We start from the raw sequence: 19336 nt of genomic DNA, 5'->3' as shown, positions 1-19336 counted from the left end.
AAGCTTGGCTCAGCTTCCTGAAAGGTCCAGAGAAGGCCGAGGCCCGTTCTCTGCATCCAAGGGGGTTATTGTCTTTTGCTTAGTGACACAAGGTAGCCCCTCATATGAAAGAACAGGCAACCTGAAAGTGTATCATCCAAGGACATGGGTGTAAGTGCTGGAGGGGTCCTGGGTGGGTCAGGAAAGGGCGGGGTGAGGAGGGAGGGGAAGAAGAGGAAGATGGGAAGGAGGGGGAGGGGGAGGAGGGGGGGGAGGGGGAGGAGGGGGGAGGAGGGGGAGGAGGACTGAGAGAGCACTTGGCCTGGACCGTAAGTAGGCAGAGAGAAAGAGAGGGCAATTCTACCTGGTGAGCATATGTGTGTGTGCCCGTGTGCATCTGTGTTTGCCTGAAAAGCACAAAGACAACTCACCGCAGAATGGGAAGTGTGGGCCTTCGGCTCCCCTAGCAGCGCCTCAGTTTGCGGTCAGTCGTGTCGCCCATGGCAGTGAGCAGGTGTGCGCCTGCCTTGAGCACCGGAGCAAGCCCTTGGGCATATCCCAGGGTGTGATTAATTTAATTATTTCAAAAGCCCTTTGATATTTCACGAGGGTCATGCTCCTGACTGTGGGCTTGAATACAACTGCAGCAGGTTTCAATAAAATCAATTAATTTAATTTGATTTGGTTTTATGTACTTGGAGCCGGTGCCTCTTGAACTCAGTATGAAAATTATTGCAGAATAAAAATGCATATTAGTACTTCAAGCCCAGTGTCCTTGGACTTTCTTCAGGGAGCCTGCAGTGCTGATCACAAAAGCAAAATCCCCCACTTGGCAGGAGCCCCTGCCCACTGCCCCACTGGTCTCCCCTCCAGCCTCGGACAGGGTTGACGGGGGCTGTTTGGGCTGTTTATATGACTCGCTCACTTCGGGAAACACTTGCTTACCTGTTAGTGAAGTGAATGCATTCCCATTTTGCTTTCATGAAAGGAAGTCAGAGAGGTTTTGACTGATCTTGGTCACCAGCTTACTGGGATCTTTTGTTCTTGTTGTTCTTATGAACTAAATTAATTGGAGGCAATATACTGCAGTGGGTTGAACCTCGACTCTGCCCTCAAAGAGACACATGAACTTGGACAAGTCCCTGTACGTCTCTGGGCTTTTGTTTCCTGGTCTACAAGTGAGAGTGCTGGATGCCTGCTTGCAAGGCTCCTTCCAGCTCAGAGTCATATTCCATGGACTGTTGATCTTCCTGCCTCAGGGAGCGTGTCCCAGTGTGGAGCCCAGCCTCATTCCTGCTCCACTAAAGAGGGCTCCGAGCCAGCTCACCGAATGGTTGATGGGCCTGAGCCCTGCACCTCCAAGGAGGAATGGCTTCTCCCCCACATTCCTACAGGTCAGAGCAAGTACTGCTTTCAAGAAGGTTGGAGGGTTGCAGCTGAGGAGGTCTAGAAGCATCTGGCCGACCCTGTTATTTTACAGATGAGGGAACGCAGTTCCAGGGTCACACAGCCATAGCTGCAGGTAGCAACGATGTTCTGCCACATTGACAGTCATTTAAAAGGGTGGAGACTGTGCTCAGGCCTCATCTTCCAACTGTCCTTTTAATTCCTCGTTCTCCTGTCAGGGCCTCCCTAGTAAAGCAGATGCTGGCACCCATCATTCTGGAGCAACTGCATCCCTTCTTAAGCCCAGTGGTTTCTCCCTTGATCCTAGTGGGAGAGTCCTGGGGGGCCCTGTTCAGGAGCATCCCCCACCAATGCCTGGGATTCCACCCTTAGCAGTTTATGCGTTCTCACGCTAAGGGCATGTCCCCTCCCACAGCTCTTCCTCCTGACCTTGGATTTGGCACCGAGCTTTGATCCCCTTGAGTTAGTGGTAGTTTTTTTTCCACACAAGTCTTATCTCCCCAGAGCTCCCACGTAACAGAAACTGAGTCTGCCCTTTCCATCCCCATCCTCTTGACTTTCTCCATGCCTCTCATTGACTGAGAGGCACCTATTTTGCGCTAAGAACTGCCCGAGACACTCTCCTGACATTACCTCATTTATTTCCTGCACTGACTCTGCAAAGTGGGCATTACTGTCACTGTTTTACTGTTGGGAGACTGTGGTTCAGAAAGGAGAGAGAACTTTCTCAATATCACACAGCTACTAAGTGACAGGGCTGGGATTCAAACCCCCAGTTCACTCCCAAGACTCTTGCACTACACCAAGTGGCCTTCCTTGCCCATAACAGGTGCTTAATAGATGTTTAATGACAGATTCTATTACACTTCATTTTGCTCAACAGCAAATGCCCCCCGGGGACATAATAATAATTTTCAAATTATTACTTTATGTTAATATTGATATTATTATTTATGAAGGAACTATTATGCCCCAGGCACCAAAAGTCACAACACCCATGAGGTGGGTATTATTATTACCTCCACTTTACAAATGCAACAACTGAGGCATAGAGAGGTGACTTGCCTAAGGTCATCCAGAAACTAAGTGAGCTGGGCTTCAGTCTAACCCTAACTTTGAGGCTCAGCCCCTAGCCTCCCCGTTGTAACAAGATCTCAAAGTGAATTGGGGTCTTATGCCTTTGGCTCTCCCTGGCTCCAGTTTCAGGTAGAAGGTGCTGCTGGAGGGAAGGTAGGGCTAGTGGGGGTGGCAGAGACGCCTGCAGCTGGCACTGCCCTCCACCCAGCTGATAGCTGCAGCCTGGCTGGCTGCCTGCTTGGCCCAGATTGGGCCCTGGCACCAAACCTTGCAAGGGGGTGGGCGGGATGGGGCGACGGGAGCGGGGCTCCGGCTCTGCGTACTACCCTCACGGCCCTCTGGCCCCCTCCCCACCCCGCAGCCCCTCTCTTGGGTCAGTGCAGTTCCCGCCAGGGCGGGCGCCGGCCTCTCCAGCGTTAACCGCGGGCAGGAGAGGCGCCGCGGCCTCCAGGGGAGGAGGGCGGGTGCTGAGGTCGGGCTGGGGCAGGGTGAGAATGCGGAGGAGAGGCCGGGAGAAAGAGGCGGGGGCCGAGGAGAGCGGCGCGGGGAAGACAGGGTAGAGGCGGGGAGGGGTTCCGGGGAGGGGAGGGGCCGAAGGAGCCAGGATGCCCCAGAGGAGCGCGAGGACTCGGGCGGGGGCGAGCAGAGGGTGCTGGATTGCGGAGGGGAGGCAGGGGGCGGGCGTCGGGGAGGGACGGGGGCGGGGACAAGGCAGGACCTGGGAGGGGGCGCTGGGGGGCGCGGAGAGGGGAGCGCTGGCGGCCTGGGTGGAGCGGCTGTGGTTGCATCACGTTCCTGATTGTTATTTCTCAGGGTTCAGACCAGAGGGGCTGGCGGGGAGGGAGAGGTGGGCGAACCAGTTTGAACCGGCCGGGTAACTCGAGGGGCGTGGGCCCAGGGAACTGGGGTGCTGCCCAGCACCCTCGACCGTAACCATACCGGGGAATTTTTCTGTGAATCCGCACCCCGCATCCCGGCCCCACCCTCTCGCCTGACTCGCCCTCCCTTCCCTCTGCATTCCGTGTTGGCTCCTCCCAGGAATCGGTAAGCCAAAGGGAGGCACCGAGCTCTTGCCCTCAACTCTCCCACTCCGACCCCTCCTGGAGAATTCAAATCCCGTGCGTGCCTTCTTTGTCTCTTTCCCTGCACCCGCCCCCTACCCCGCCAAACCCCCTTAGGATCCCTTCAGGGTCCCCTTTCTTCTCTGACCTCAGGGCCCCACTGCCCACAGGCTGCCAGGCCCCTGCTAGCAGGGAGGGAAGACCCAGGCCACCTTAGCAGGGTAAAAACCTCACCCGTCTCTGGTGTCTGCATTTTGCACAGAGATTCCTGCAATGGAACACCACCCCTCCACCCCCAAATAGTTACTCGCAAATGGAGAAATTACAAAGACAGGACACCAGATTGGGGGGAAGGGGATATTTGGGGCACAGGAAGCGTTTCAGGGATCCCTCAGATCACATCAAGAAGGGCACCACAGTAGTCGCCCTTAGACCCTCCCCTGCCCTGCCCCAGTGTGTCCCTGTGCCCAGTTCTACTTCAAATTCATCCCCAAGGCTACTAGTTTTTATATTTCCAAGTAGCAAACCAGGAATCCTCCCTGTGGCTATGGAGAACTTCGTGGGTTGCTGAGCTTGTGTTTTTTACAAGCTTGGAGCTCTTTGACCAAGACTGCCACTATCTGTACATCAGGGATGTTATCTAATAGGTTAAATAACAAGGATCTTTAACAGAACTGGACCACAGGCATTCTCAGCCCAGTCCTGGGCTTTTCTAGATTGAGACCCTTGAGATCCAGAGAAGGAAGTGACCTTACCTCCTAGCTCCAGCCCAGTGTGCTTTCATTTTAGGGTAGATCTGTGTTGGGGACCTAGCTTAGCATCTTCGTGGCACAGAGTAGATGATCAATAAGTATTGGTGAGCTGAATGAGGGACCCCTCCATGAGGAAGCTGGCGAAACACACTTTTGGGAGAAACGAGAAGACTCCCAGACTCCCATGGGCTTGGGGTTCCAGCTCCTTCTCCCTGAGTATGCTAGTGACATGTTTCTTCAGGGTAGTTGGCCAGTGGTGACCACCATTAGAAGCCTGGCATCAGCTTTGGTCACTTCAAGCTCAGTCATGGTGCTCAAGGGTCTAAGCATGAACCAAACTGGCAACTCCAGATCAGAGCAATTAATGCTGTAACTCTTTTCCATTTGCTGCCCTCAGCCAATATCTGAACAGGTTGCAAAAGACCAAGGCATGTCTGTTCCTGCAGGGGCTCTTGTAATCTGGGGGCCCTGCCAGGCATTGTGTTAGGAGGCCACAGCCCACAGATCCAGAACCTCGGGACTGGAGGTCCCTGTTCCCAGCTCTGGAGGCCCCTGTTTCCAGCTTTGGGCTGCCCAGGGCTCTGTGGCATCTGTGCTTCTCCAGGCCTCTGGGGTCCTGCCTGCTGGGCATAGGCTGTGAGTCCTGCCCTGGCACGTGGGGCCGGGAAGAAAAAAGCTGGAGGAATTCAAGTTAGTTAGACTACTATTATCAGTTTCAATAAAGTATTTGGAGAGGAAATGGGATGAAATGAATGGTGACTAGTTTTGGTTATAGTAGAAGCTCATGAACTTGGACCTTACTGATTTGGAACTTAGGATAGTTAAGCTTAGCTGTGGTGAAGTTCACCTATGTACTGTCTGTAAACATAGAGCCCAATGAATAACTTAACAGTGCACACATCATTTAGAGTAGGAGAGAGGGTGCGTGTGTGTAACTTTCTCGTGATGACAAGTTTAGACCAGAAGCAGGTCAGCTCTGTTCACCTTGGTATTTTATTTACAAACATTTACTGGCCACCTTCTACATGCCAGGCCCTATGATAAGTGTTCTAAAAGCGTTAATTTTTTGAATCCTCATAAGAACCCTATGAGGTAGGAAGTATTATTCTTCCCATTTTACAGACAGGGACACTGAGTCTGGTAATTGGAACACCACCAGGATTCACACCAGGGCTGTCTGGCTCTAAGGTTTGTGCCCTTAACCACCACGTGCAGGTATTTTACGTGTTAAGACATGGGGGATAGGATAGAAAAGAACAACGACAACAAAAGGATAGGCCATGATCCCTATCCCTTCCAGATGCTTCTGGCACATAGTAGATACTCAGTAAGTGAATCATAGTAAATACTCAATAAGTGAATCAATTCATTAAGCAACGGTGAGGACATGGGTTGAACTCCTTGAGGGCAAAAGGGACCTTGAATCTCTCTGTCCACCCCGCCCCACTCCAGTGCTTGTGCAGAACAGTCATGGAATAACCAGTGAAACGCAGGAACGGAGGGTGGGAGAGGTTGGCTAGTTCTGGTCTGGGCGTTTTCAGATGAGGGGACTGGCCCATGAGAGGGGAAGGGATGTGCCCAAGGCTGCAGGGGTTCCTGGTCTGCTGCTTCCTCCCCACAGTATTCTGATAGCAGGTGAGACGAAGGGGCCTGTGCCTGGCGCTCTTCCCCTTGGCCTCTCCTTGCCATCCTCTGCCTTTGGCGTCTTTTCTTCCCACCGGGGCAGGGAGAGGGACATGGGGACCCTCACTCCATGTGTTTGCTGCATGAATAGACACCCCTCCATGCTGCCGAGTCAATAATAACAACCCGGGGTCTTGCAGAAAGGGGTCCAGGATCCACGAGAAGGCAGAGCCACCAGCAGCTGTTCGGAATTCTGCACTTCTGGTCCCAGAGCGCTTCCTGCAGACTCACATATGGGAGGGCTGAAAAGGGTCTTCAAGTTCATCATCCCCCTCTGCTTCCCAAGACCCTCATTTTACAAATGAGAGCAGTGAGGACCTGGAAGGAAGAAGTACTTGGCCAAGGACACAGAGCCCCGTCGAGGCAGAGCCAGGGCTAGAAGCAGGACATCTGCTGCCCAGTTCAGACCTGCCCCTCAGTATATGGACCCGTGGCTTTTGGGAAGCACCGTTCAATCCCATGGTGATCCCGTGGCCTGTTAGGGCCACAGTTATGAGAAAGCTCGCCAGGACTTGTTTGCCTAACACTTTCGCAGCCCTCGCCAAAGGCAAACCTCCCGTCATTTCTGATGGGTGCCCTTGGCAGCAACTAAAACAAATCCACCAAAGCAAAGAGAAGGAGAAGAAGGGCCAGAGTGGGGAGCTGGTGTTTGCCCCTGGTGGGAACCTGGGTGTACTGAACTTGTCAGCCTGTCAGGCCCAGATACCATCTCGTTCCTGCTTGGCACAGGTTTATCGAGCCTGTGTGTTCCTCCATGGCAAAGTCCTCGAAGGGAGGGGAAGCAGGACTGTCCCCAGGGCGCGGGAGAAGCGTGCCGGGTGCCTGATCTCCACCTCCTCTCCACTCTAGCCCCTCTCTCCACCCCGTGACGCTTGAGTGGGGTTAGAATTTCTCCCGCAGGGTGGGGCACACACACTTAGAGCCTGCTGTGGGTCTGTTTTGGTTTGGGGGCTACAGAGGTGGGCTCTGAGCTGGGGGTTGATGTGTTTAACATCCTAATGTGGCACTTTATATGTGTCAAGGTCTGTTCTGACTCAGGTAATCCACCCAACCACCTTTACAGATGAGGAAACTGAGGCAGAGAGAGGCTCAAGAACTCACGTGAGGTCACAGAGCGAGAGGTGGCAGAGCCAGGACGCAGAGTCTGGATCCAGAGTTCATGCTCTCAGCCAGGATTCCAAGCTGCCTTCCTGCTGGGACAACCAGATTCTTGCCACTTGGACAAGTAATTCAACCAATCCGGCTTTTCGTTTCCTCATCTATAAAATGGGGATGATGATATTAACCCAAAGTTAACCCTTCAAATAGTAACTGTGAGAAATGTGAAGGGCTCTACAGACAGGAGGGCAGGTTCTCGTGTGACCACGTCCCAGCTGAGGCTGGTTCATCCCACTGCTCGCTTGTCCCCCCACAGATCAGTGGGCTCTGGTAGCAATGACCTTGTGAGACCAATGGCTTCCCAAGGAGAATGCTGGACCACTTTTGCCCATAGTGACCTTCCCACGTTCAATCCCAAACCAGACATATTGTCTATATGTTGTTATGGTATTTACATGATTCTTTTGCTATGACTCCCCTTGTTTATTGGAAAGCTCTTCTCAATGAGTACCTCCAGTGTATTATCTCAGGCAAGAGCCATATAGGGGAAGCCGACTTGGGCCCCCAAAGCTCTGCTCGCTCAGACTCGGTGGCTTTTTTGTCCCCTCCCACTTCTTGGAATTCCAGCATGCTCACTCCCGACCACTAGTTAAGTTTTAGCTAAAATTTCTGTGTTCAAAAGACACCTTATTCCATCCACCCCAACACATAAGTCTGGGGAAACACTGAGTGACAGGTCTGGTCAGTGCCTGCCAAACTGCAGCTGGAGAGGCCCCTGAAGGGGCCCACCCTCCCCTGCCCCAACCCTGTTCTCTCCTCTCCATTATCCGTCAACACTCCTGCACCAGGAAACAGGAATTTTCTAGGGGGTACTTAAACTTCACGTTAGAATTTTACATTCCCTGCTGCTTCTAGGTGTCTTAATTTTTCCCAGTCAAAGCAAGGAAAGGGGAAAAGGTATGATGTTGGAAATAGGCTTAATTGGAGCTCAAAAAATGTTATAAGGCTTCTCATGCGGTGTTTGGACAATGCTTGATGTTCTTAAGAATGCATACAGAATTAACTTTGACCAACCAGAGCCGCTTAAATCTGGGGGCAGCATCAGCCAGTGGACAATGAATAGTGTTTAACTCATTACAAGGAGACACAGCAAGAAGATAAAATGATAAGCCCTTTCGTACACTGTACATTTCAAGTGCTTTCTTTTATGTACAAGATTAAACTTGATTTTTACAAATATCCTACAAGTCAGGATTTGTCCATTTGACAGACTGGAAAACTGAGGCCTGGAGAGGGAAATAGCAAGTCCTAGGGAACAAGAAAGCAGAGCCTCATAGGGCTGGCATATTTCCCCCTACTCTTGACTGCTGGGCATCTTGGTACCAAATCTTGGGCCATGCCGGGTTAAGCACACAGGTCTTGCCAGTGTTCATCTCAAGCCTGGCTCCATCTTTGCTCTTACTTGCCCTGTGCCTTGTTTCTCTTTCTTACTTTTTATGTGTGTTTACCTTGCATTGTAGGCATACTTGTAAGCTGGCTCAAATCCTTCGGAACAAGATGGGTTGTAAATGCACACATTCCTACACAGGATGTTGTTGTTAATTATTTCATAAAGTCTCCCATGGAGGAGGTATTTGCCGATTAGCCAATAGCTTCTTTTGTAACCTTGGACACACCTTATTTCCTTAAGGGTGAAGTGAGGGTGTGGGTCTGTAGGGGCCCCGAGGAGCCTTGCAGCTCTGACAGTCTGAGTATGCTTCTATTTCCAGTCTTGTTAGAGTCACACAGCTCAATTCAAGATAAAGGAAGATCTAGGGCTTCCCTGGTGGCGCAGTGGTTGAGAGTCCGCCTGCCGATGTAGGGGACACGGGTTCGTGCCCCGGTCCCGGAGGATCCCACGTGCCGCAGAGCGGCTGGGCCCGTGAGCCATGGCCGCTGAGCCTGTGCGTCCGGAGCCTGTGCTCCGCAGTGGGAGGGGCCGCAACAGTGAGAGGCCCGCGTACCGCAGGGGGAAAAAAAAAAAAAAAAAAGATAAAGGAAGATCTAAAAATCTGGTTTTTCTAGTATAGCCCTGTTTGCACTAAACCAGTGGTTCTCAGCCTGGGCAGAGGAGCGAAACCTGGAACCTAGGAGCATCCCCCTCCCCGCACTGAGATGACCACACCATACAAATGTTCCAGCATCACAAGAAGGAAATAATTTAACATTTCCAAGAAATGAAGCCCATGTAACATAGTAAAGAATGTTAGAGGTACAGGGAAACCTCATTTATTTGCCTTCCTCCTCTGTCTGGGACACAACCAAGAATCTGAACGGAAAGTAAGACAATGTTGAACCACCAAAAGAAGTCACCGAATACAGGCTCTAATACGCATTCCCGGAGCCCCATGTCACGCAGGGGCCTATTTGCTCTTGTTTTAGGCAGAATTCTAACATATTTGATTTTCTGGTTTCAAACCTACCTGGAACCAGATAGAGCAAATGAGGACATCGGGTAGAGTCTCGTATGGGCTCTTTCCAGAAGGCAGCACTGGCTGATGAGTGGCAACGCCAGGGGGAGGGTTTCTCCCGCTTCTGTTATGAAAACTTCTTCCGATTGTTTAAGCAATTCCCATGAAGAGACTAGGACTTGAGCACTTAGCAGTGACAACGTGGCTTGCTTAAGCTAAGTACCTACACAGATGCCAGCCAGAGGCACCTGCAGGTAAGACTTGAGATGAAGCAGTGAAAAGTGGGGGGATAGGGGGTGGGGCAAGTGCACCAAGGAAGAATGCTCAGTGTAAAATGGCTAGTGAGGGAATCAGGGTGAAAAATCTGCCTTGGTCATAGGATCCTCAACACAGGGAGGCTTCCTCAGTGCGTGTATGTTACTTTCAAGATCAAGAAACACAAAGTTTGTGCTTCCCTGGTGGCGCAGTGGTTGAGAGTCCGCCTGCCGATGCAGGGGACACGGGTTCGTGCCCCAGTCCGGGAAGATCCCACATGCCGCGGAGCGGCTGGGCCCGTGAGCCATGGCCACGGAGCGTCCGGAGCCTGTGCTCTGCAACGGGAGAGGCCACAACAGTGAGAGGCCCGCGTACTGCAAAAAAAAAAAAAAAGAAACACAAAGTTTTATTCTCTGAAATTAAAGAAAATACCAGGCCCAAGAGGACTGTAGGGGCAGGGGAGTGAAGGCTCTGAGAAGTGGATGGGGTAGATTTTGGAGGCCACCGTGGAAGGCGAGCCTGGCTTCTGGGACACGGTCACCAGCCACGGCCTCCTGGAGGCCCGCTCTCCCTGGTCAAGCTCAGCTCAAGCCCAGAGAAGAGCCCCAGGACTCTGAATGCGGAGCCCTGCCCCACCCGGAAGGGAGCGGCCATCTTGCCTGGGGATCCCCAGGCTCGCTGGGTCGTTTTTGAGGGGGTCCTCTCCCCCCACCAGGGCCTGGGATCCAGCCCAGACTGTTTCCTCCTGACTGTTCAGATGGACTCCTAACCCCTGGTCATGGCCGCTTGTGTCAGCAGCACGCCTGCCCTGACCCCTGCCTGCTTACTTGGAACACGGGCTGCAAGCTCTGCCCCGAAGGCTTCTCAGACTCTGGGTCCAGCTTTGGCCTCTGGGCTTGACTTGCACTGTTCTCCCTTCAGGTTTTCCCAGCCATGACCCTGAGCCACAGCTATGACCCTGTCCAGCTCCACCCTTCTAGTTCCATCCTAGGGCCTGGCTGTCCCTCTTGCCTCCTGCACTGCATGCCTCCCAGGCCCTAGGGCTTCCAGAATCAAGATGAAAACCCAAGAGAGGGGAGGAGCTAAAAGAGCCACTTGTTTTAATCAAAAAGGCATACTCCCACCTTCACCTGCACCTCACAAGAACATTTTATGGGGTAGTGAGTTTTGGCCTCAAAGACTATAGCCAAATTTCAAAAAGACATGGGCCATACCTCTGATTGTATCCTGGAATGAGTGACTCAGCGGGGACTGCTTCACTTACTGTGGCCAGTGGCCACTGCCCCCTTCTGGTGGGGCTTTTGAAATCCCAACTCTCAATTTGGGTCATTCATCAATATCTTGGTGCTGCCTGACACATGTCCTGTGCTACCACCCACGTTCCCTTCCTCCCTTCTTTCCTTCTATCTTCCTTCCTCCCTCTGTCCCTCCATCCCTCCAATCTTCCCTTCTTCCTTTCCTTCTCTCCTTCCTTCCTTTCTTTCCTTTTGACCTGGGCCTTTTCCATGCCCCAACCATCAGGTGGGCCCCAACCAGAAAGCTGGCCCCTGCACCTCTGTGACCTGCATTACCAGCAAGAGACAGAGAATAAGAGCAGGGGTGCAGTCCAGCCCCCCTCCACTCACTAGCTGACCTCAGGCAGGTAATCTAAACCTCCTGGGACCTCAGTACCCCTATCTGCAAAAGGGACCCCCTGATACTCATCTTGGAGGCTTGTTGTAAGGATGGAATTAAGAAAATGACTATACAGCCTTTTGTATATTGTCTGAGTCAGATGCTCAATAAATGGGAGGTATTACTATAACTACTACTACTATCAATGTTTTTTTTTTTTTTTTTTGCAAGTATTGACAATTCAGCCTGGATAATTTCAAGTATATTCACTAAACTATCCCTTTAAAGGCAAAGAGAATAGTAGGGCCAAGCTGTTCAGGGTCCAGCCCTTTTGCAGAAGATAGAAATGGGGTGGATTACTGGCCATGCAACACAGCTGCTCTCAAAGGCTGTATCAAGCCCCAGCTCCGTGACCCAGCCCACCTGGCTTCCGGTACCCACTCTTCCACTTGCCACTGTTTGCTTTGGGGCCGGTGACTACACATCCCTGGGCCTCCATTTCCTCTCTTGTAAAATAGGATGTATAGTGCTGCCCAAACCACCAGGGCTGCTGAGAAGTAAACAAGGTAATACTTGTAAAGCACTTAGCACAGTGCCTGACATGCACTAAGTGCTCGAGAAGGGCTCACTGTGTTTGCTTTCAAGTGCGTCCCATCTCATGCGCGAGATGGCTCTGGAAAAGTTGTGAAACCAAGTCCCATTTTCCCACTAACTGACTTTGTCACTTCACGAAGGCTTTATCTTTGCCTCTGATCATCCTTGGAGGGCAGTGATCTGAGCACCTCGGCACCAGGTTTTCCAGCACCTCCCAGCTCCTCCAGCGCCCTGTCATGCAGGGAAAAGAAGAAAACTTAGCTGGCACAAATAATAACTCTTTACTGTAACTATGTGTGAAACGTAGATCTGTTCTATCTACCAATTATCTGTCAATCATCTATCATTAGCAATCATCTATCAGTTATCTATCTATCTCTCACCTACCTATATATCTATCTATCTACCATCTACCTATCTGAGAAGGACCATCTGTAATTATTTCCTCTCTTTTTACCATGGGTAAAAAATATATATAACTCATACAACGAAGTTAATATTTCTAGTTGACTTTTAATTTAAATTTTAAATTTAATTAAACCTTTTGTTTTAATTTTGTTTTGAACTGTGGAAGGGGGGTGCAGTCAGAAACCTTTTTGAAAATCTGATGAACACACTGGGCTATCACTCCGGAAAAATGAACATGCTCACATACTCAATGCAGTTTTACATATGGTCTAGCTGGGGGTTCAAGGACCTTCTGAAGCCCACTGAGACACCCTGTTAAGGGCCCTGTCAGAGCCCAGCTTTCCTATGGAAACAACCCCTGTCCCCATAGCAGCAGATGGCTGGCTAGACATGTGCTCAAGGCCCCCCACACTTGAACTCGCTAGTCTGGCACGCCAGGCCCCGACTGCCCTCCCACTGTGTCTTTCTTCTTGTGGCACCCACCGCTCTGGTCAGTCTGGCCGGTCTTTGTCACCTTTGCGTGTCACCTCGCCTTTGTCCCACTGCTTCCCCACCCACTTATCTACATCTAACCCACAGTTCAGGTATGTAATGACCTCCTGTGAGTGACCAGAAGAGGGTTCACGGAGGGCAGGGAGCTTGAGCAGAGGTGAGACCCCGCTTTTAGAGGCAGAAGAACAATGAAAAGCACTGAACCATGAGCTCCTCGTGCAGCTGAAGTGAGAGCTGGTGGGAGTGGGGCAGAGAGGGAGTGACGTGCCAGCCCTGATGTTTCCGTCCTGCCCGGCTGGAGACTGAGAAAGTCAGCAGCAGCAGCAGAACACCCTGGTGTGTGAACAAGGCATCCTCGGGTTCTTGTCCCAGCTCTGGCATTTACTAAGTGTGACTTCGGACAGGCCACAGGTCCCTTTGACAGTCCAGCTTCAGTGCCTTATCTTTAAAGTGAAATGGTGGAAATGCTGGCAGCCCTGTGGTGAAAGTGACACTCTTGAACATTGCAGGGTCAGCCTAAATGTGCAAGTTTTCAGAAAATGCAATGTAGCGTTATATGTTAGGATCCATGAAATTGTTCATATGCTTTTCACCCTTTTTCTGAGAATCTAATCCAAAATACGGGGGAAAGATTCATAACGATGTTCATCCTAATATTATCTGTAATATGGAAAAGCCGCAAGTGTCCAAGAGTAGGGAGTGGTTACATGTTTAATGGTGTGTCTGCTCGCTGGCGCTCTGTGCAGGTATTAAAAATGGTCAATGTAGGGCTTCCCTGGTGGCGCAGTGGCTGAGTCCGCCTGCCGATGCAGGGGACACGGGTTCGTGTCCCGGTCCGGGAAGATCCCACGTGCCGCGGAGCGGCTGGGCCCGTGAGCCATGGCCGCTGAGCCTGCGCGTCCGGAGCCTGTGCTCTGCCGCGGGAGAGGCCAAAGCGGTGAGAGGCCCGCCGCGTACCGCAAAAAAAAAAGGTCAACGTAGAGAACATGCCTAAGGTGCTATCCCTGTCCCCACCCTCCACCCCCAACACACCTGAAGGACCTAGGTCGGTGACAGTGGCTTCGCACAGCACTGACTCTTAACCGGGGGCCACTCATCAGCAAGGCCAAACCAACCAGTTACCAGTCACCACTGCTTCTGCCACGTCAACGTGCATCCCCTAGGGTCTGTGAAAATGGAGACTTGGGGTTCAGATTCTGATTCGGTGGGCCTGAAGATGGGCCCAGGAATATGCATTGCAGCTACTGTCGAGGGAGTCTAGCGGAGGATTAGGATCCGTATTCTGAGCGATATCACCACGTTCCAGCCACTGCAGCCCACACTCCCGTACAGCACACAGTGCGGGCTGTTATACCTTCTTCTTCAAGGAAATGTAAAGTCTTTACCAAGGACTTTATTTGTCCTAGAGCTCACTGCTGATGGGCAGATGGCCTTGAGATGCCCCAAAAGCATGGACAGCCTCAGATAAGGGCTTTCCCCCTGTTTTGATCAACAGGTCCTACCTTCTGTCTCACTCTGGTTTCTCCCACTCCATTCAAAGTCCAAAAATACTCTGAACTACCTTATGCCGTTTTTTAGGATTAAAAGTGACTTTTAAAGGTGGTCATTGTGACCTCGGTTCAAATCCTGGCTCTGAGCTGCCATTATGTAAAAGGGGAATAATAATGTATAGACTTCATAGGATTGTTGTGGAGGATTAAAAGGAATACTGCGGGCAAAACTCTTAGCGCAATGCTTGAGGCTATTATGATTATGATTATTTTCCTGTCCTTGGGGGTTAACAGTGAGTCTTTTCTTTGATGTGGTCCTTGTAGGAGGCCAAGGCCCTTGTTTTGATCTCCATCATGACCATTCAGTTCTGCCTTGTTCCCCCGTTCATTCTAGCCTACCCTTGACCTTAATGAAAACACCAGCTTTAATGAGTGAAGGTCACTGGGCTGACTTTCCAGCTTGGCTGGCTTGTCTGGCCCTCCGGAAGGGTTGTGGGCTGTCCTAGCCATTCTCAGCGCCCCCTGCCCCCCACCCTGGCAGGCAATGGCACGCTGACCAGCACGAAGGGAGGGGTGAGGCCAACTTCTGCCTGAGCACCCTGGGACCAGTTAGGGCAGACACTTTCCTAGAGGGTGTTGGAGCCCTGTTCACTGCTTCATCCAACAGAGAAGGGGCTGGTGTGTCCCTCTTCCCCAGCAAGTAGTCAGCCACCCAGCTCAGCTGCCACTCCCTCTACTCACCGACCTCCTCACACAGTATACCCACACGAGCACACCTGCACACACACAGCCCTGCCTTACCTTCCCCGTTCCTGTCACCACCCTTCCTCCTCCTGGGCAAACACCAGCTAAGGGATAAGTGGGCACCCAGGTTATGCCCAAGGGTTGGGTAAGGGGGCCTCACACATTTGCAGGGACCCAGGATGGACAGGCCAACTTTCACCATATTTACCAAAGGGAACTTGGGTCGAGGCCAGAGTTTGCAGCTGGTGCAGCCTGGACCTCAGCTCCCCAGGCTGCCTAGACCCACAGGGTCCTGTCTTGCAAATGTCATTTAATATTAGGTAAATTAGTTGTTTGTCTAGGTTGAGGTTCTTAGTTCTTTTTTTTTTTTCTTTCTTCTCATTCTTCCTTCTCTTTCTCTTTTTAGGTTTTTTTTTTTTTTTTTAGTGCATAAACATCCCCTTTAAAAAAAAAAGGTATCTCTAGAAACGCGGAGTTAAGTCCTCTCCTTGCTTTGCTGGTAAGCTTAGGTGACTGTGCTGGGGAAGACAGACGGCGCTGGGGGCACTGGGCAAGGAGACAGGCGGCTGGGGCTCCAGGCAGGGGCTTCACACTGCACCCAGTGTGACCTTGGGCATGTCACCTCCCCACCCTTGAGCCCATTTCCTCGCTCTCTGGGAGCTATAAATCCTGCTCTCCCAGTCCCTCAGAGTGGGGATCAAATGAGGTGAAAGACTGCGGGAGACCACAAAGCGGTGGTTTCCCCTAGGAAAAGAGCAAAGGACAAAGACTTGGCCTCACCCAGCTGACTTCGGGGTAGACGGTTCCTTGTCTTTCCCTACTGGGAGGTCAGCTCCATGAGGACAGAGACATGACATGTCCGCGTGTTCACTTTATAGCCGAAGCCTAAGTAGAAAGGCAGTCAGTATATAGCTGTGGGAGGAAGGAAGGGAGGGAGGGAGAGGGAGGGAGGAAGAGGGGAGGGAGGCCGCCTCCCTGGCTGGTAGTGTGGCCCCCTTTCCCTCCACTGCCCCCATTGGCCACATTTTGGCCAAGCCCTCCTCCTCTAGATGCCCAGCTTGCTGTGGTGGTGACAGGCCAAGTCACCCAGAGCTCCAGCCGCTCTGCGGAAGCTCGTGGCCCCCTCCCCTCCTCCCGAGGGTGCCACCGATACGATCTGGGAGGAGGGCGAGGCCCTGGCAGCCCTGGGACTCTCAGGCTGTGAGCTCACTCGCCCCGTCTGTTGTGTGCCCAGCCAGGCAGGGTACTTCCCCCTCACTTCCCCAGAGGGAACAATTCCGGCACCCTGGCACCCTGTTCTCAGCCTATACCTCCTCTCAGAGGCTCCCACCCGAGGTCAGGACAAGCTCTGGCTGGTCTCCCAGCGCACCTGAGAGGTGGAGGGAGGGCTCCGAGTGTCTGGGCCTCCCCCCTGGGCCTCGCCTTCTTCTCCAGCTCCCACTGGACTGGGAAGCCAAAGGCCAGCCAGCCACAGGACTCGGCTTCCCTGGGTCACCTCTGTGTACCTGAAGAAGTCGGGGACTTAGGTCAAGGGGTCTGGCCAGTGGCGTCTGGAGGATGGGTCTGCCGCCCTACGACCCAGGGGCAGAAATGTGTGCAGCGTGGGCACCCAGCAGATTTGGATACACTTTAGGACTGTATAGGCTTAGGTTAGATTCTGTCGTCACTCCTTCTCTGTTCTTGATGCGAAACCGTGATGAACTGTTATCTCACATTGGTATTTTAATACATTTCAATAAAATCTGATCTTAGGACCAAAGTGATAGAATCGCGTGATTACAGGTACATCCATGCGATAATAGTACAAACCAGGGACTTCAGAATAGTGAGGACTCGGTCTGTCATCAGACAGGAAGCTGGGCCGTGATGCAAGAGGCCAGGTGCCCCTGAAGTACCGCCTTCGTGCTCCAGCCAGCTGAGTTTTCTCAAATTTTAATTAAACGTTTTTTGAGCACCTAAGAAGTGCAAAGTGGGATGTCAGGTGAAGCTTGCATTTAGTGGGGGTGGACTGTACGCTCCAGTGAGACACAGAGATGTCGGCTGGAGGGAGGGGGGAGCACTGAGGCAAGACTAGTGGCCCTGCATGGCCGTCATGTTGCCTAAAGTGGTGGGATTACGGGTCTCCATCTCACCTCGGTCTCACAAATTTTCTCTATTATGGAAGAATTTCAAATGTTTTTTCAGATAGATCAATACTCTCTTTAAAATTATATATTCATATACATAAGTTTTTAAAAGACTATTAATCTCATGAGAGTTTTGCATCACTGATTTCAGACATCTCCATTCTGCCACTCACTCGCTTTTTAATCTAAGCCTCAGTTTCCTCATCTGCAAAGTGGGACTCAGGGTTGTGGTGGGACTGAGCGTGATGGGTTTAGAAGCCACTGAAAACTCAAAGCACCGCATGCACAGACCTCATCAGAGGTCGGGCCCTCAGACCTGTGGTGTCGGGGGAGCATGGCTGTTGGGTGGAAATCCCCAGATAAAATCAGCCCTGGCTGGGTCTCCTGCTGGTCCTCTCGGAGGTCATAACTGCTGCTCTGGACCAACCTGTTTCCATGCTTGTGTGGCAGCATGTGCAGGGGGTGGATGGGTCACAGCTGTGGGAATGCCCTCAGTCCTCACAAGCCGATTCACATAAAAAATCTTCAGGGCTGACGACAGGAGCAAAACCTTCTCGAAGCCCTTTCAAGTGCGTTACGGCCGGGACTGTCTTCTTGTTTGTTTCTCGGCACTAGCCTGGCTGCAGAGGATCCACGTGGTCGGGCTCCTGGTCATCATCTCATGCATCGTCCCCCTTTCCTGAGGATGGGAATGTGGGAGGGCGTGTGACATCCCCAGGGGCACACAGCCTGCCAGTGGCCAAGCCAGGACTAAATCCAGTCCTCCTGGATCTAGGGTTTTCTCTACAAACGTTTTCCCCCACATATTTGCCAGGAGGCTACCGAGTACCAGGTACACACAGTGAAAAAGACACACAGGGTCCCCGGCCCACAAGCAGCCTCTGTTCTGGTGGGAGGGACAGTCGAAACATAATTAATTGTAAACATGCTGTTAAATAAAAGTAAGCGAGCTGCATGAGTGCTTCGATCGAGGGTCAGAAATAGATAATGGGGGGCAGATTTTCTATCCGTGGTGGTCAAGGAAGCCTTCTCTGAGGAGGTGACGCTTCTTCAAGACCTTAGGTAAGGGGAGGGCATGTCAGTCCAAGGAAGGTCCCACAACAGGAAGGCAAAGGAACTCGGTGTATCTGCTGGTGACTGGAGGATGGGGGCGGGAGGCAGGGGTGAGTCTGGGGAGAGAAGCAGGGATTCTCCGTGCCTCGTGGGCCACAGTGAACAGTTTGGACTGCATTTTAAGTGCCCTGCGACATGGCCAGATGCACGTCTGAGGATTACCGGGGCAGCTGTGTGGCACTGGGTGGAAGCAGGACAGGAGTGGGAACAGGGGGGCCAGTAGGGGGTCCCGCCCAAGTCAAGAGGAGAGGGATGGTGGCTAGGGCAGTGGTGGAGGATGCAGGTAGAGGGCAGACTGGGGATCTACCTTGGAGATTGGAGCCTTGCAAGTGGTGATTTGGCTGGGTCGGGGGGGAGGGGCGGGAAGGAGAGGGAGGCAGCAAGGGTGACTCTGAGTTTCCAGCCTGAGTAACACTCAACCTCAGTGCCATGTGTGTCCTCTAGGGAAGACTTGCTCTAGCGCTTTATCACAGTCTAACCTCCATCTCAGCCTCCTCCTGCCTAATAACAGCCTCTCAGTTCAGTAAGAGTCATTATTCTGCCTGCTCAGCAGGTGGGGAAACTGAGGCACACACTAGCAAAGCAAACTGCTTCTTAGGGAACCAGTTGTAGGAACTAGATAGAGTGCCAGAGCCCAACCCTGGGCTCAGCCTCTGGGCAGCAGTGTCCAAAGACCCAGGCATCGTGTCCAGTGGTTGTGATTTATCAAGCTGTGTGACCTTGAACAAGCGATATGACCTCTCTGGGCCCCAGTTTCCTCATCAGTAAAATGGAGAAAATAAAAGGACCTAACCTCATGGTGTGCTTGAAGGATTAAATGAGGGGTAGATTCTCAATAGATGTGAGTGATTACTACTTTCGGATTGCACGGGCCATCTGTGTGTCCACCTCTCTATACACATTGTGTATGTGTGCCTGCTTGTACAGAAGCTGTCTTCGTGCCTGTGTCACAGCTGATGACCAGGCAACCGCTAGCGTTTCAAGTTGGCGGTA

At 52.0% G+C, this 19336-nt stretch overlaps 1 protein-coding gene and 1 long non-coding RNA gene across 4 annotated transcripts in view; one reads left to right on the top strand and one right to left on the bottom strand.

Moving 5' to 3' along the window:
- Positions 1-19336, top strand: part of ZBTB7C (zinc finger and BTB domain containing 7C) — a 365025-nt gene that overhangs the window by 245778 nt on the left and 99911 nt on the right. The window lies entirely within an intron of this gene.
- LOC117307701 (uncharacterized) lies at positions 8207-16051 on the bottom strand. Its single transcript, XR_004521571.2, has 3 exons — positions 15885-16051; positions 12094-12201; positions 8207-10136 (listed from the first exon to the last, which is right to left on the bottom strand). It is a non-coding gene; the product is annotated as an uncharacterized lncRNA (long non-coding RNA).

Source organism: Tursiops truncatus, chromosome 13 (genome assembly GCF_011762595.2).
Source record: "Tursiops truncatus isolate mTurTru1 chromosome 13, mTurTru1.mat.Y, whole genome shotgun sequence".
In the NCBI taxonomy this organism is placed as follows: Eukaryota; Metazoa; Chordata; class Mammalia; order Artiodactyla; family Delphinidae; genus Tursiops; species Tursiops truncatus.
Note: the sequence above shows the minus strand (reverse complement) of the source record. Positions and strands in the feature narration are given on the sequence as shown.